Below are 16,044 nucleotides of genomic sequence, written 5' to 3' on the forward strand. Positions count from 1 at the left end.
TTAGAAAAGATCACATGACACCCCCCCCCCCCGAACAAAAGTCCAAGTTCTTCTACATGTTAATTCAATCCTCTATTGTCCTCCAGAGGGGGCGCACATCAAAGGTCAGAAATGCTTAAAGGCCCCGTCTCACTAAGCGATTTACCAACGATCACGACCAGCGATATGACCTGGCCGTGATCGTTGGTAAGTCGCTGTGTGGTCGCTGGGGAGCTGTCACACAGACCGCTCTCCCCAGCGACCAACGATCAGGGGAACGACTTCGGCATCGTTGAAACTGTCTTCAACGATGCCGAAGTCCCCCTGCAGCACCCGGGTAACCAGGGTAAACATCGGGTTACTAAGCGCAGGGCCGCGCTTAGTAACCCGATGTTTACCCTGGTTACCAAAAAAAACAAACACTACATACTCGCCTTTCGGTGTCCCTTGCCGTCTGCTTCCTGCTCTGACTGAGCCGCCGTACAGTGAGAGCAGAGCGCAGCGGTGACGTCACTGCTGTGCTCTCACTTCTCACTGTACGGCCGGGAGTCAGTGAGAGCAGGAAGCAGACGGCAAGGGACACCGAAAGGCGAGTATGTACTGTTTGTTTTTTTTGGTAACCAGGGTAAACATCGGGTTACTAAGCGCGGCCCTGCGCTTAGTAACCCGATGTTTACCCTGGTTACCAGTGAAGACATCGCTGGATCGGTGTCACACACACCGATTCAGCGATGTCAGCGGGGCCTCAACGACCAAAAAAAGGTCCAGGCCATTCTGACACGACCAGCGATCTCGCAGCAGGGGCCTGATCGCTGGTACGTGTCACACATAACGAGATCGCTATGGAGGTCGCTGTTGCGTCACAAAACTTGTGACTCAGCAGCGATCTCGCTAGCGATCTCGCTATGTGAGACGGGGCCTTAACTACACTGATGGAACAGTACCGCCATGACTAATTACCTTTTATACCATGTCTGGATAATCCCACTAGATTGTAGCTAATACTGCCATTCAGTTAGAAAATGATTCCTTATGACATGACTCTAGCAACACGATATTGTGACCTAATCGCTCTGGATCCCCAGTTATCAGCACGTTATCCTCTATTTCCAAAGACTCAATAACACATGAAACGTGGGCCTGAATCAGCTGACAACCTCCGGTATTGTGTGTTTTTTGTTTTCTGCCTGAGGTAAAATTACACACGCACTTCAAATTTAAACCTGCAGTTAATAAACATAATTCCATTATTGCTTTTTTGAGTTTTGCTTTTAAGGTATTTAATTGTATGGCTCGTGGACACCAATTCTCTTGGTCAGTACACTTGTCTATATATATATATATATATATATATATATATATATATATATATATATATATATATATATATATATATATAATCTTTTACAGTATAGATTTGGCGGTAATCTTAATAGGTGAAGACAGCATCAGACCCACCATCAATGCATGAATACAGCACCAAAATAATCCGCAGTACAGGAATACGGCACCAAGCAGAGATTGTCTCTTTAGGCTATGCGCCCAATGTGTGGATTCTCCTGCAGATTTTTCTGCATCGTTTTCAAAAATTCCGCAGGTAAAATACACTGCGCTATACCTGCGGATTTCCTGTGTTTTGTGTGGATTTCACCTGCGGTTTTACACCTGCAGATTCCTATTGAGGAGCAGGTGTAAAATGCTGCGGAATCCGCACAAAGAATTGACATGCTGTGGAAACTACAACGCAGCATTTCCACGCGGTATTTTCCATAGCATGTACACTGCGGATTTGGTTTTTCATAGGTTTACAGTACCATGTAAACCTGATGGAAAACTGCTGCGGATCTGCAGGCAAATCCGCACCGTGTGCACATAGTCTTAAACCAAACAAACCGTGTTTTACTCAACATCACGGAGTCCACTGATGCCTTCCAGTTACAGAACTGCTGTCTGGCTGCCGTGCTGTTAAAGTGACTTTAGTGCTGCAGCCAATTCCAGTAAATGAGCTCTGACTGTATAGATGCAATGTCCCACTCAGTCACTGAGCTGAGTGAGTGGCTGCCACCCTGTCATTTGTGATGTCAGTGCTACAGCTAATTCCAGAGCCTAACGCTGGAGACTCCGCACTAGACCGAGGACCGTGCGTAATGCGCATTTATTTATATTTCTCTAACTGCACACACTGCAATGTCAAATCAGTACCCACCATATGCAATTTTTTTTGTATCTCATAAACCTATAATGCCCAATATGTCCTTTTAATAATGGTAAGATGCTGCTTTGCCCAGGCTACACCTCCACCCTCTACCCTCGAACCTTCCACAGTCCCACCGCCCACTCTTGGAAAAACTGCACTTCTGCATCACGTTCTCACCATCGCACATTAATAATTCCCATTGAACACCATACCACACACATAGCCAGCAGCTTGTTTTGTCAAAAGATTTATTTATTTTAAGTCGCCACCATGCCATGTAGACTCTTTTGACAGGGCCCTACTCTAGTCTATTAAACATTTCTTAAAATATCCAATATCCTGTTTTGTCTATATTTTTCTTTAACGGAATGTCACAATTTTTTTTTTTACCAATAATGCCACATACAAGAGACAAATACCACCACATCATGTCTAGGTCACATATTACCACCACATAGTTACCAAATATTACAATACTGAGTCATATGACATGTCAAAAAGAAATGACAGTTGCCAGCCCCTATCAAATTGATATCAAATGGATATCGTAGTATATTAAATTAATTACTGACACGATTCCCAGTAATCAAAGTGGAACAAAGTGCAATATCTTTTATAATGATAAATTAATCAGAATTGTTTCATCGTACCTATTGTTATATGGGGCCTATTATTTATAGGTCCAATAATAATTATTCTTTTGACTATTTGATACGATACAGTACTGATTTTTGTAAAATAAAGAACGAGACACACCTTTTACAAATAAAAGTTATGTTTATTGCACAAAATCATTTACATTTTATAAAGTCGTATGAATACATTTGTGTTCAACTAGATTCAATCAGTTATATCACCTTTCTTGAACTCCACAATACACCGCAATAAAACATATCAGTTATCACTGAACACTCATTGCTAATAGTATTACAATCATATAGATTGCATATTGTAGATCCGTTAGGAAGCTGCAAATGAATACAAACACATTGTAGATCCATTAGAGAACTGAATACAAACAGGGGTGAACCTAGCCTCTCTGCTGCCTGAGGCAAGCTGCAAAATGGTGCCCCCCTTAACACATACCACGATTCATGATGCACAGAAATATAGCACAGCCACATAGCATATAGCAGAGCTCACGTAGTATATAACAGAGCTCACGTAGCATATAGCACAGCCACGTAGTATATAACACAGCCACGTGGCATATAGCAGTCGGGTAGCATATAACAAAGCCTACATAGTACATAGCACAGCCACGTAGCATATAACTCGGCTTATATTTATTCTTTAACTCTGGGCCATGTTCACACATTGCAGGAAATATCCGCTGCGACTTTGTGACCTAATCCGCAGGTCACTGATGAGTTCACCCTACTCAGGCTATGGTGAAGTCTGCGGCAGGTTTCACACCCTGCATTTTTCTGCAGTGTGTGAATGGGATGGTGAAACTCCCGCTACCTGTATAGTACTATTGCTGCAGACGTGTGCAGAATCCACAGCAAGGTCTGGACGTGTGAACTTGTAAAATCTGCAGGGAATCCGCTGCACAGACAGAACTGTGAACACGCACAAACTGCACCTGGTCCCTGACACACCCAGCTCCCCGCCAGTCACTGCAGCCCCCCGATAGTGTGCGCAGAGGAGCACAGAACAATGCGGCTGCCTTACCTCAGCAGCGGAGCTGTACAGAGCAGCAGTGGCGGGAGCACATACTTGCCATACTGGAGAAGACTACATCCGGGAGGTAGAGGACCTTTCGTGATGTTACGAGCATGTGATCAGTCATGTGGTGTTAGTGATGTTGCAGCTGAGCTAATGTTGCAGGAGGAGCAGAACCCGGCCAGTCACACACAGATCCGGCTGTTTTTGGTGATCCTTCTCGCTATGGCCCCGGCACTTGCCAGGGTGCTGACGCCGGCCTTCAGCCCTGTATAATAGAGTACTAACTGAACCTGTGTCTCCAACGCAAATTCAGTTACTACAGCAGCAGAATCTGCCTCCCCCTCACTTCAGTGATGGCAGTGCCACCTGAGGCAAAGCGCTCAACTTGCCATATGGTAGCAACGCCCCTGAATACAAAGGACACTGTACTATAGCCAATTATGTTTACAGCTTATTGCCACAGCTGATGTGTTCGTCAGAGACCTACTGAGGTATCACCTGTTGCCTATTGTGGACTCTGAGAGACCTTAATAAACATTGTCTCTAAGGCCAGGGTCACACTTGCAAGTGTGATGCGAAAAACTCACGTGAGTCTCTCGCATCAATACCTGGCACTGCCGTCGACACTCAGGACCGGAGTGTGCAGCTACATAGAAATACATGCAGCCGCACATTCCGGTACCGAGTGCCGGGTATTGATGAGAGAGACTTGCGCGAGTTTCTCGCATCACACTCGCAAGTGTGACCCTGGCTAAGGCTGCATTCATACAAGCACTTATTATGTTTAGAGCTTATTGCCACACCTGATGTGTTCGTGGACGACCTACTGAGGTATCACCTGTTGCCTATTGTAGGCTCTGACAGACCTAAATAAACATTGTCTCTAGGATTGCATTCATACAAACACTTCTAATTTTAAGTTGCAAGAAGTAAATTTAGGTAAATGTCACCGGTTTTCAGTTCAGTGAATGACCTATTCATAGGGATCTATGACTACATTGTCACTTCAAGTTGTATGCTGCACTAAGGTAACCGTTCAGATCTGCAGTTGTAATTTCAAGTTGCTTGAAGTGTAGATGAATTATAAACAAGAGGCACCTGCTTTTTCTTTTTTCAAGGATACCGTTCAGATCTGCAGTTGTTACTTCATATTAGTTGAAGTGAATAAGGCTGGTTTCACATTTGCGTTTGTGGCCGCAGCATTTGTACCGCATATAAACGCATGCGTCGTGTATTCCTATATTTAACATTAGCGACGCATGCGTTTTTTTTTGTTCGCGTTTTGCCGCGTTTGACGACGCATGCGTCGTCTCGTCGTTTGCGTCTTGGCGCGGAAATTAAACATGTAGCAATTTTTAGAGGTGTCTATTTGCCGCCTGGAAACGCATGTGGTCGATTGCGCAAGAATTGCGTCCAAAAAACGCATTGCTGTCTATGTAAACGCATGCGTTTACAAACACATGCGTTTGGTTGCGTTCTTGATCGCATGCGTTTCAATAGAGAAAAACATGTCTAGACACTGATAAGCCACCCCCCACCATCAAGGTGATAAAGGGTGTGGACAGTTGCAGGTCACTTCTCCCCAGACTCTGAAGCAGACGAGACGCAGGATACATCCATGGAGGAAAACAAGACACTGAACAATGTGAGTATATCCTATCCAATGCCTTCATTTTCTATTTTCTGTCTCTACATGTCCTACTTTCTTGCATTTCTTTCTTTCTACATGCATCAGAATGTCTTCTTCGGATTCTTCTGGTGAGGAGTTTCGTCCTGGGCCGTCGGAAGTAGAGCATGTCAGTGAGGTGAGTACTTGCCTCGTCAGATTGGTAAGTATTCACTGTCACATCGACACATGTGACAATTTGATTTTTTCCTTTTTTTAGAGCTCTTCTACTGCGGCAGAGACAGGGCAGGAGCAGCGGAGTCAAGGTCCGGTGGCAAGACGGCAGTGGGTACGTATACAAGGCTGACTGTCCTCAGTGTAATATTCTTGAATCTTCCTTTCTTTCCACTCGTATTTCTTTACTTTTTTCTTCTGGAATCCTTTTGTATGTTGACTTTCCTATTCATGCCATTTCTCAGCATCATTTTTCTTTCTTTTTAATTGAGCAAACTTTAATGATTTTCTTTAATTTTTAGGTTTCACAACAGGAGGATGACCTAATCGAGAATGACCTCTGTTATGGACCTGGTGGTTAGGAGCACCCGGAATGACCTGATGAGTAAACTAGTAATCGGAATAAGCTCTGGGAAAGTGGGAACTCTGCTGACCGCAAACCCTACTCCTATCACACACTAGAAATAGCCGTGTAGTGTACCTAACTCTCCCTAGACGCCTCTTCACAGCCTAAGGGCTAACTACCCCTAAAGTTAGAAATAGAAGCCTAACCTTGCCTCAGAGAAATTCCCCAAAGGTAAAGGCAGCCCCCCCACATATATTGACTGTGAGTTAAGAGGAAAGTCACAAACACAGGAATGAAACAGGTTTTAGCAAAGGAGACCAGACTTCACTAAATAGTCAGAGGATAGAAAAGGGAACCATGCGGTCAGCACAAAAGACTACAAAAAACCACGCAGAGTAAGCAAAAAGACTCCCCACACCGACTCACGGTGTGGAGGTGCCACTCTGCACCCCAGAGCTTCCAGCTAGCAAGAGAATATCATGATAGCAAGCTGGACTAGAAATTAGCAGTACTAAGAAATATATTCAGGAAGCAGTAACAACAAATGAACTAGAAAATGAGAAAAACACAAGGCGCCCCCAATGTGTCACACTGTTTAGGAAAACATGGTCCTATGCAGGGAATGTACTCACCTATTAGAGTTGTGAACCTAGGTCACAACTCCCATATAGGCTTAACCGTAGCAGCAGGTCTCCACAAGAATCCAAATGAGGATGTTGAGGGTAATAGTCTTAGGCGAACTGAAGACCGCGCACACGGTATGAATTTTTGGGTAGTTTATTGAAGCCAACGCGTTTCAAGAGCTTTCCTGCTCTCTTCTTCAGGGCATATAGTACATAAACACAATATGGGGTGTATATATACAAACAGGAAGGGGGAGGGACACCAGCCCCGTTTTACCATAACACATAAGTACAATTAAAACCAATAAAAGTCATTTAAAGAATGTTGCTCATTATTATTTATTTATAACCTAAGGTCACTAATGAATATTAAACCCCCCCCCCCCAAAAAAAAAAATATAAAATATAAAATAAATTTAGAACACGCCCTGAATAAAATCACAAGAGGTAAAAATGAGTATTCGAACCAGGGAGCTTAACGTAGTAATTCCATTTTTTAGGCTATTCTAGTCATTGTGCCACGGAATGGTGATAAGTTCTTTCTGATTCCTTCATAAGTAATTATAGAAACCTCACAAAGGACCAGAGGTAAGTTGTTATAGGAGTGAGGTTAAGTAATTGTCACCTCACTTAGTAAAAGGTTTTATTAAGTCACAGAATATCTGACATTACATTTAGCCCTCCTGGCTCAAGCGAATTAGCCAGGAGGGCTAAATGTAATGTCAGATATTCTGTGACTTAATAAAACCTTTTACTAAGTGAGGTGACAATTACTTAACCTCACTCCTATAACAACTTACCTCTGGTCCTTTGTGAGGTTTCTATAATTACTCATGAAGGAATCAGAAAGAACTTATCACCATTCCGTGGCACAATGACTAGAATAGCCTAAAAAATGGAATTACTACGTTAAGCTCCCTGGTTCGAATACTCATTTCTACCTCTTGTGATTTTATTCAGGGCGTGTTCTAAATTTATTTTATATTTTATATATTTTTTTTTTTTTTTTTGGTTTTTAATATTCATTAGTGTCCTTAGGTTATAAATAAATAATAATGAGCAACATTCTTTAAATTACTTTTATTGGTTTTAATTGTACTTATGTGTTATGGTAAAACGGGGCTGGTGTCCCTCCCCCTTCCCCTTCCTGTTTGTATAAATACACCCCATATTGTGTTTATGTACTATATGCCCTGAAGAAGAGAGCAGGAAAGCTCTTGAAACGCGTTGGCTTCAATAAACTACCCAAAAATTCATACCGTGTGCGCGGTCTTCAGTTCGCCTAAAACAAATGAACTAGCAAAGACTTATCTTCTGCTGGAGTAGACAGGTCCTCAGAGAAGTCCAAGAGAGATCTGAACCAATACTGAAACATTGACAGCTGGCATGAAGTAACGATCTGAGTGGAGTTAAATAGGGAAGCCAGCATAGCAATAAACGAGAGCAGCTGACAAAGCCAACCTCAGTGACCAGCAGTTCCGCTCAAAGCCACCAGAGGGAGTCCAAGAGCAGAACTAACCAAAGTACCATTCATGACCACAGGAGGGAGTCCGAGAACGGAATTCACAACAGACCTCCTTATCACCCTGGTCCAGGAGCGAGTCCCGTTGTGGGACACCCGGGGTCCACTGCACTCGTACAACATCACGATCCGGCGGTTATGGAATGAGGTGGCCCAAGCGATGTGGGATGGCTGGGACAACGCCCCGACACGGGTCCGAACTGCATTTGGTAAGTATTGCACTGCAGTGTGAAGTAGCAGAGACCTTGGCCGTGCTCACTCGACTGTGTGTGATGAAAGAAACTCTCAGGAGTTTCTCTCAGCACACACAGTTGTGTGAGCACGGCCAAAAGTCCTTTTTCTGACCACAATATTTTTTTTTAACAGTATCCAAAGTCAAAACACGTTGGCGTTCGATGAAGGACCGCTTCAACAAGGACCTGCGTCAAGAGAGCCGTGTTCCCAGTGGTTCAGGAGCAAGGATCAGACGCTACAAATTCCATTGAGTACTGTAATTTTTAAGACCGGTCCTTGCCCAGAGAAAGTAAGTATTTATCACATGCATTAGGTTGTATTCTATTGCCATAATCTGTATTTTTACATTCCACAGGATTTTGCTTCTGGCAAATTTTTGATAGTAATTTTCTTTTTCCTTTTTTCACAGCACATACAGCACTACTGTTGGCCCAGGTTCTGGAGCGGTCCTTCTTCCGACAGCCACGGACCTGTCCCAGCCATCCAGCAGCGCAGCAACAAGTGGGCCTTCCACACTAACTGGAGACCAGGGAGCTGGTCCATCAGGTCTTCCCCTTTTGCAGTCCTCTTCCACTGCCCCCTTTTTTTTGGGCTCCTCCCGGCAGCGGCAGAGGGCTTCGGACAGGTCACTCATGCCCAAGTTTTTGCACTTGAGCTCGGTTTTACACGATGCAATCAAGGCTTTGGGTGACCGAATGGATGTTTCACATAACCTCTTGAATGCACGTATCCAGGAGGTCAGCAAAAGCCTTGATCAAGTGAAAGCCGACCTCCAGAGGCCAGCACATCATTTTTTTTAATCAAATTGAACAGGGCATGTCGGAACACCTTACTCCTGATCTCCAGCTGCGTGTCATGCAGGCCTGCAATGCTGCTTACGTGCAGGCTATGCAGCAGAGTCGGTATTTCCACCAGACAGTGGGGGCATATCCACCTGTGCCTTCACTGTCACGATTGTCCTCAATGCCAACCTCTGCTGCATCCCACTGCACGGCCACCTCAATTCCTTCCACAGCCGGACACCACTACAGCACCACCACCATGCCGAGTGCAGTTGGACATCCCACCGCCACCACCATGACATATGCTGCTCCTGCTTTGACCTCCTCCACTGACACCACGATGCAGCAGGACCCTGGCATGGCCTTCCATACCGCCACCTCCACGATGCAGCAGGACCCTGGCATGGCCTTCCTTACCGCCACCTCCACGATGCAGCAGGACCCTGGCATGGCCTTCCGTACCGCCACCTCCACGATGCAACAGGACCCTGGCATGGCCTTCCGTACCACCACCACCACGATGCAGCAGGACCCTGGCATGGCCTTCCGTACCGCCACCACCACGATGCAGCAGGACCCTGGCATGGCCTTCCGCTCTACAAGCGTTATGGACTCTGGCATGGCTGCACGCTCTCCGAGCACTATGGACTCTGGCATGGCTGCACGCTCTCCGAGCGCTATGGACTCTGGCATGGCTGCACGCTCTACGAGCGCTATGGACTCTGGCATGGCTGCACGCTCTACGAGCACTATGGACTCTGGCATGGCTGCACGCTCTACGAGCACTATGGACTCTGGCATGGCTGCACCCTCTACGAGCACTATGGACTCTGGCATGGCTGCACGATCTTCGAGCACTATGGACTCTGACACAGTGCAGCCAGACCCTGACAGGTCACCCGCCACCACGCCATATGAGCCCACCAAGACCTCCCACAACCAGGCAAACCAAAAAAAAAAACACAGAAAAAAAAACAGAGGACTCTTAGCATTCTTCCCCCTTCACCTCCCAATGTGTCTGTAATGTCAGGTTTGTCTCACCCTTCCAGTGCGTCTCAAGCCTCTCATGTGTCAAGCCCCATCCCCGAACTTCCAGACCCTTCTAGTTTCATTGCCCCTTCTCCTGCCACCTCTTCGTTTTCCACGGTTAGCCAGGCCTCAGTTCTTCACACCCCCCGTTTACATCACTCTACCCCATGCCGGCGCAGTAAATAATTTTTTTAGTTGTTTACAAAGTAAAAAAAAGTTTCATTTGCCACAATTATGTTTGGTTTATTGTGTCTTCCGCCGCCGGCAACACACACCGTGCGCCAAGAAACTTCGCCACACACTTACTTTTTGGGCCACATCATATCTCCAGTAGTTAAAAATAGAAAGACTGCAGCTTTGTGTGTCTTTAGTATACAGATATGAGGTGGGCCAAAAAATATTACATGTATCTCCATAATCTCTTTTTGTCTGTGCCTAGTGTGGCAGTCTGAAGAGAAAATGGTGGAAATACAGTGCAGAGTCAGACCTCTACTGAACAGGTCAGGTATCAAAAAACTCATTAGTTATGACACCTGACCTGTTGAGTAGAGAACTGCCTTGTATAACCACCATTTTCTCTTCTTTATACATAATCTATTACACACAAATTGAGGGACAATGGTGGTCACACACTACATATCTATGCTCACCTGCACAGGTGTCAGAAATAATGAATTCATGATAAACATATACAGGCTCATTAATCACTATTTCTGACACCTGACTTGATGATTATAGATAGTGTGACAGTGATTGTCTCTTCAGTTTGTGTCCAATGGATACAGGAGAAGAGAATCATGACACAATGACGTCAACAAGCTTACCAATAAAGCAACATGGCTGCCATTACTAGCAGTATGTGGCCAGTGTTTTATATCAGTATTTGTAAGCCAAAACAAGGAGTTGAACAATTAGAGGTAAATTATGATATTAACATAATAACTAGCACCTCTGCCTCTATCACCCACTCCTGGTTTTGGATTACCAAAACTGATATTAAATACAGATCAAATACTGCCAGTTTTAGGACAGCCTTGGTTTGGAGAGGAAAAAGATAGGAGACACGGTCAACACAACCAAAACTAAAGTTTATTAATGAGAAATATTATCATTGTAGAAAATTACTGGTACAGATGTAATTACAACAGGACATTTACACAACGTTGTCCTGCCATGACACACGTCCAATATCTGAATCAAAAAAGGCAGCAAATTGGTCCCGCATGTGACGAACGGCTGCAGTTGACCGCAGCGGGTGATGCTGGAAATCGGGCAGTGGGTGTGCAACTGGTTCATCCAGTTCAATGTTGGGTTGCTCCTTAGCCATTATATAATTATGCAGTACCACACAGGCTTTGACCACCTCGTCGACTGTTTCCACTTTTAGATTTATGGCTGATGCAAGAATGCGCCATTTAGAGACCAGAATGCCAAAGGTACACTCTACTGTTCTTCGGGCCCTGGGCAGTCTGTAGTTAAAGATCCTTCTAGTGTGGTTCAAGTCCCGACTGGAATATGGCTTCAGTAGGTTTTCACACATCTAAAAGGCCTCATCCCCAACCATAACAAATGGCATCGGTGGACCTTGAGTGTTGGGGAGAGGTTGTGGCGAGGGAAAATTGAAATTTTTGCCATACACACGGCGGCCCATATCCGAGTTCTTGAAAGTCTGGGAATCTTTGCCACGGCCAAAAGCTCCAATGTCCACGGCGATGAAGCGACACTTCGCATCGGCTATTGCCATGAGCACAACAGAAAAATATTTTTTGTAATTGAAGTACTCTGATCCTGTTCTGGCTGGTTTGATAATGCGAATGTGCTTTCCATCCACCGCTCCTAAACAGTTGGGGAAATCACACACACTCCAGAATTGTTCCGCAATTTCAAGCCACATGTCCAAGGTGGGTAGGGGTATAAACTCATCCCGGAGTACATTCCACAAAGCCTGGCAGGTGTCCACAACTATTCCGTACAGGGTGGATATTCCAAGCCGGTATTGGAAGTGGAGGGATGATAAACTCTCTCCGGTTGCCAGAAATCTGGAAGAAAAACAAACACAAAAAAACATTACAATCTATTCTTTTTATGGTGTGGTTACGCTAAAGAAAGAAAGGAAAATACCCCAAAAATACATGTCAGAAAACACTAAATTTGGACTGTCATTGGTTTACATTTTGAACGTACCTTAATGTAACCAGCAGACGTTCCTCCGGTGGAATCGCTCTACGGAGCTGGGTGTCCTGTCTCCGTATGGCTCCTTGGACATGAGAAAGCAAATCCCGGAATGAGTCTTGCGACATCCTTGTGTATTCCTGGAATTTCTCCGGGTTGGCATAAAGCTCGGCATAGAGCGTGTGATAGGCTCCATGGCTCTCACGTAGTTCGATAATGGGGTGCCTCCAAAAACGCCTACGTTGTCTCCTCCATCTTTCACGATTTCTGTCTTGCTCCCAAGCAAAAGCACAGGCAAGAAACATTTTGAAGCTGAAATCCAGGTTGAAATAAAAGCTCTCTATGCGAAGATCCATCATGACACAGGATACAGTAGCAAACTGTAAAAATTTCAGTAGCCCTAGGGTCTATATATAGAGATCCCATAATACACGCCCTCTGTAGTCCCATTGGCGGTGTCTGGTTATCTTGATTTTTCTCTTGTGAAATTTCTCATCATGTGCACCAAAAACGCAAACGCAGGAAAAAACGCATATAAACGCGTACAAACGCGGCGTTTTTTTAACCGCATGCGACAACCCATGCATCTAAAAAACGCCGCTTTTGTACGCGTTTATATGCATTTTTTCCACCACTTGCGGATGCGTTTTAAACGCTGCGGATTTAAACGCTAATATGAAACTAGCCTAACAAAGAGCTCTGCATATTTGGTAATTATTATGAGATATTATCACCTAGAGGAGGACTCCACTCACCTTCTCTCTGCACAAAAATAACAATCTGTGTCATGAAAAAGACACCTTTCCTGCAGTTTGCGCAGCAAAGAGTAAAGTTCTAGTCTGGCATACACTGTTGTAAAGCATGCTATAAAAATGTGTTTGCTGATGGTGTGATGTCCTTCTGCATATTTCCAATCAATTGTTGTGGTTTCATCATCAATAAAATTCAACATTGAAATGTCATAGTACGGTAAAAAAAATGCTGAAAAAGCTCTTCGGGATTGCTAATAATGCTGGTACATGATAAATTAGATCTCTGGGCAAACTTTCCCTATAAAGAATTTAAGAAAAAGTTTAGAGATCTGTCTCTTAGTAGGATTCAATCCTATATTTTCAGTCTGTAATTGTACACCTTCTTTTTCAAGAAAGGCATCAATGTACTGTTGTTTCTTGTTGTCATCAGTGCACCAGCTAGGATAACCAAAGGCCTCCTGCTTATCCCTTAGGCTACTTTCACACTAGCGTAGTTTGCAATACGTTGCAATGCATCGTTCAGGAGAAAAAACGCATCCTGCAAAGTTGTCTGCAGGATGCGTTTTTTTCCCCATAGACTTACATTACCGACGCATTGCAACGTATTGCCACATGTCGCAACCGTCATGCGACGGTTGCGTCGTGTTTTGGCGGACCGTCGGCACAAAAAAAGTTACCTGTAACTTTTTTTGTGCGTCGAGTCCGCCATTTTCGACCGCGCATGCACGGCCGAAACTCCGCCCCCTCCTCCCCGGACCTTGCAATGGGGCAGTGGAAGCGTCGTAAGACAGCTTCCGTTGCCCACGTCGGGCATTTATTTCACAGCATGCGTCGGCCCAACGCACTGCGACGGTCCCGTACCGACGCTAGCGTGAAAGCAGCCTAAGGCTATGTGCACACATTGCGGATTTGTTGCGGATCCGCAGCGTTTTTCCTGAGTGGAATTGCACCAAATCCGCAAAGGATTGCTCAAGCAATGTTAATCAATGGGAATCCAGAATTGTTGTACACATGCTGCGGAAAATTCCGTCCGGATTCGCAGCATTTTATTTTCTGCAGCATGTCCATTCTTTTTGCGGATCTGCAACGCTTCTGTACCCATTGACTTACACTGAGTCAGTCAAATCCGCAGGTGTAAAAAGGGCTGCGGATTTGCGTGCCAAATCCGCTGCAGAAAGGAAATGTCAGAGGGAGGAAGAGTGTGTGGGCAGAGAATATTTGTGTGTCTCTGTGTGTGGGCGGAGGATATCCTGTCTGCGTGTGTGTGTGTGTGTGTGTGTGTGTGTGTACCCATGCGTTGTCTGATGAGACTACTACTCCCATCCGGCTATGTCTGCTGTCACATATAACAGTGACAGCATGATCCGATGATGGGAGAGTAGTCCCATCTACCGGCAACTGTGTTCAATGGTAAAAAAATAAATGAAAACATTTACATAATTACATACAATATACATACTCACTCATCACCTAATCCCCCGATGCCCGCGTTTCCTGCAATCAAAAATAATAAACAACATATAATACTCCCTGTCTGCCATAGTCCATTTAATAACGAGTGCCCCATGATTATCTCACGTGTAGAACAGTCACATCAGGAGATGCGACCGCTCTACCCGGCCTCCGGCGATACACTGACAGGAGGTAATCACTCCCGCAGTGTATCACTGAGTCGCCGTGTTAGTTCACTGGAGTTCATCAACTGATCAGCTCCGGTGTTGTCACTTGTGGCACCACTGCGTGAGAAAATTCTCATGCAGTGGTGCCGTGAACTCTCAGTGATACACTGTGGGAGCAATTACCTCCTGTCAGTGTATTGCCGGAGGTCGGGTAGAGTGGTCACAACTCCCGATGTGACTGTTCTACACGTGAGATCGTCGAGAGACACTTGGTATTACATGGACTACGGCGGACAGGGAGTATTATACGTTGGTTTATTTTATTTTTGTTGCAGGAGACGAGGTCGTCGGGGATTAGGTGTTCAGTAAGTATGGTAAATTAAGATTCAATAAAGGAGTCTGTGTGATGATTTCAAATAAAGGACTTTATTCTGTCCGTGTCTTTATTTCCCATGTAACTATGGGGTTAGTAATGGATAGGTGTCTTATAGACGCCTCTCCATTATTAACCTGTAGGCTTCATGTCACCTGACAATACAAAGGTGACATCAACCCCACAAAAATGAACCCCACTTGCCACCTCTACAGGGCAAGTGGGAAGAGCGAGGCTAAGTGCAAGAATTGGCACATCTGGGATGGCTGAGAGCTGATGTTTTTAGCCTGGGGGGATGCCAATATCCATGGCCCCTTCCCAGGCTATTAATATCAGCATGCAGCTGTCTGCCTAGCCTTTGCTGGTTCGATTTTATAGGGGGACCCCTGTTATGACCCCAATGGCAGAGGGTCTCAGAAATAATAACCAAGTCTGCAAACACAAAAACCAGCTCATAGGGCAGTGGTAACTGGGCTGACCATATATCTAATCCTAGCACCACAAATAGAAGTAGCCGGGGAACGTGCCTACGTTGGTTCTAGAGGTCTCGCGCCAGCCGGAGAACTAACTAACCCTAGAAGGGAAAAGAAAGACCTTTCTTGCCTCCAGAGATAAGACCCCAAAAAGTTGGATACAAGCCCCCAACAAATAATAACGGTGAGGTAAGAGGAAAAGACAAACATAAGAATGAACTAGGTATTTAGCAAAGAGAGGCCCACTAGCTAATAGCAGAATATAGTAAGATGACTTATATGGTCAGCAAAAACCCTATTAAAATATCCATGCTGGATATTCAAGAACCCCCGAACCGTCTAACGGCCGGGGGGAGAACACCAGCACCCCAAGAGCTTCCAGCAAGGTCAGAAATCACATTTAGTACAAGCTGGACAAAAATAGAAGCAAAGCAA

General features: G+C 44.9%; 1 long non-coding RNA gene across 1 annotated transcript in view; it reads right to left on the minus strand.

The window, feature by feature from the left end:
* LOC143775571 (uncharacterized) overlaps positions 1 to 16,044 on the minus strand; it is a 42,472-nt gene that overhangs the window by 4,935 nt on the left and 21,493 nt on the right. The window lies entirely within an intron of this gene.

The sequence above is a fragment of the Ranitomeya variabilis genome, chromosome 5, assembly GCF_051348905.1.
Source record: "Ranitomeya variabilis isolate aRanVar5 chromosome 5, aRanVar5.hap1, whole genome shotgun sequence".
NCBI lineage: Eukaryota > Metazoa > Chordata > Amphibia > Anura > Dendrobatidae > Ranitomeya > Ranitomeya variabilis.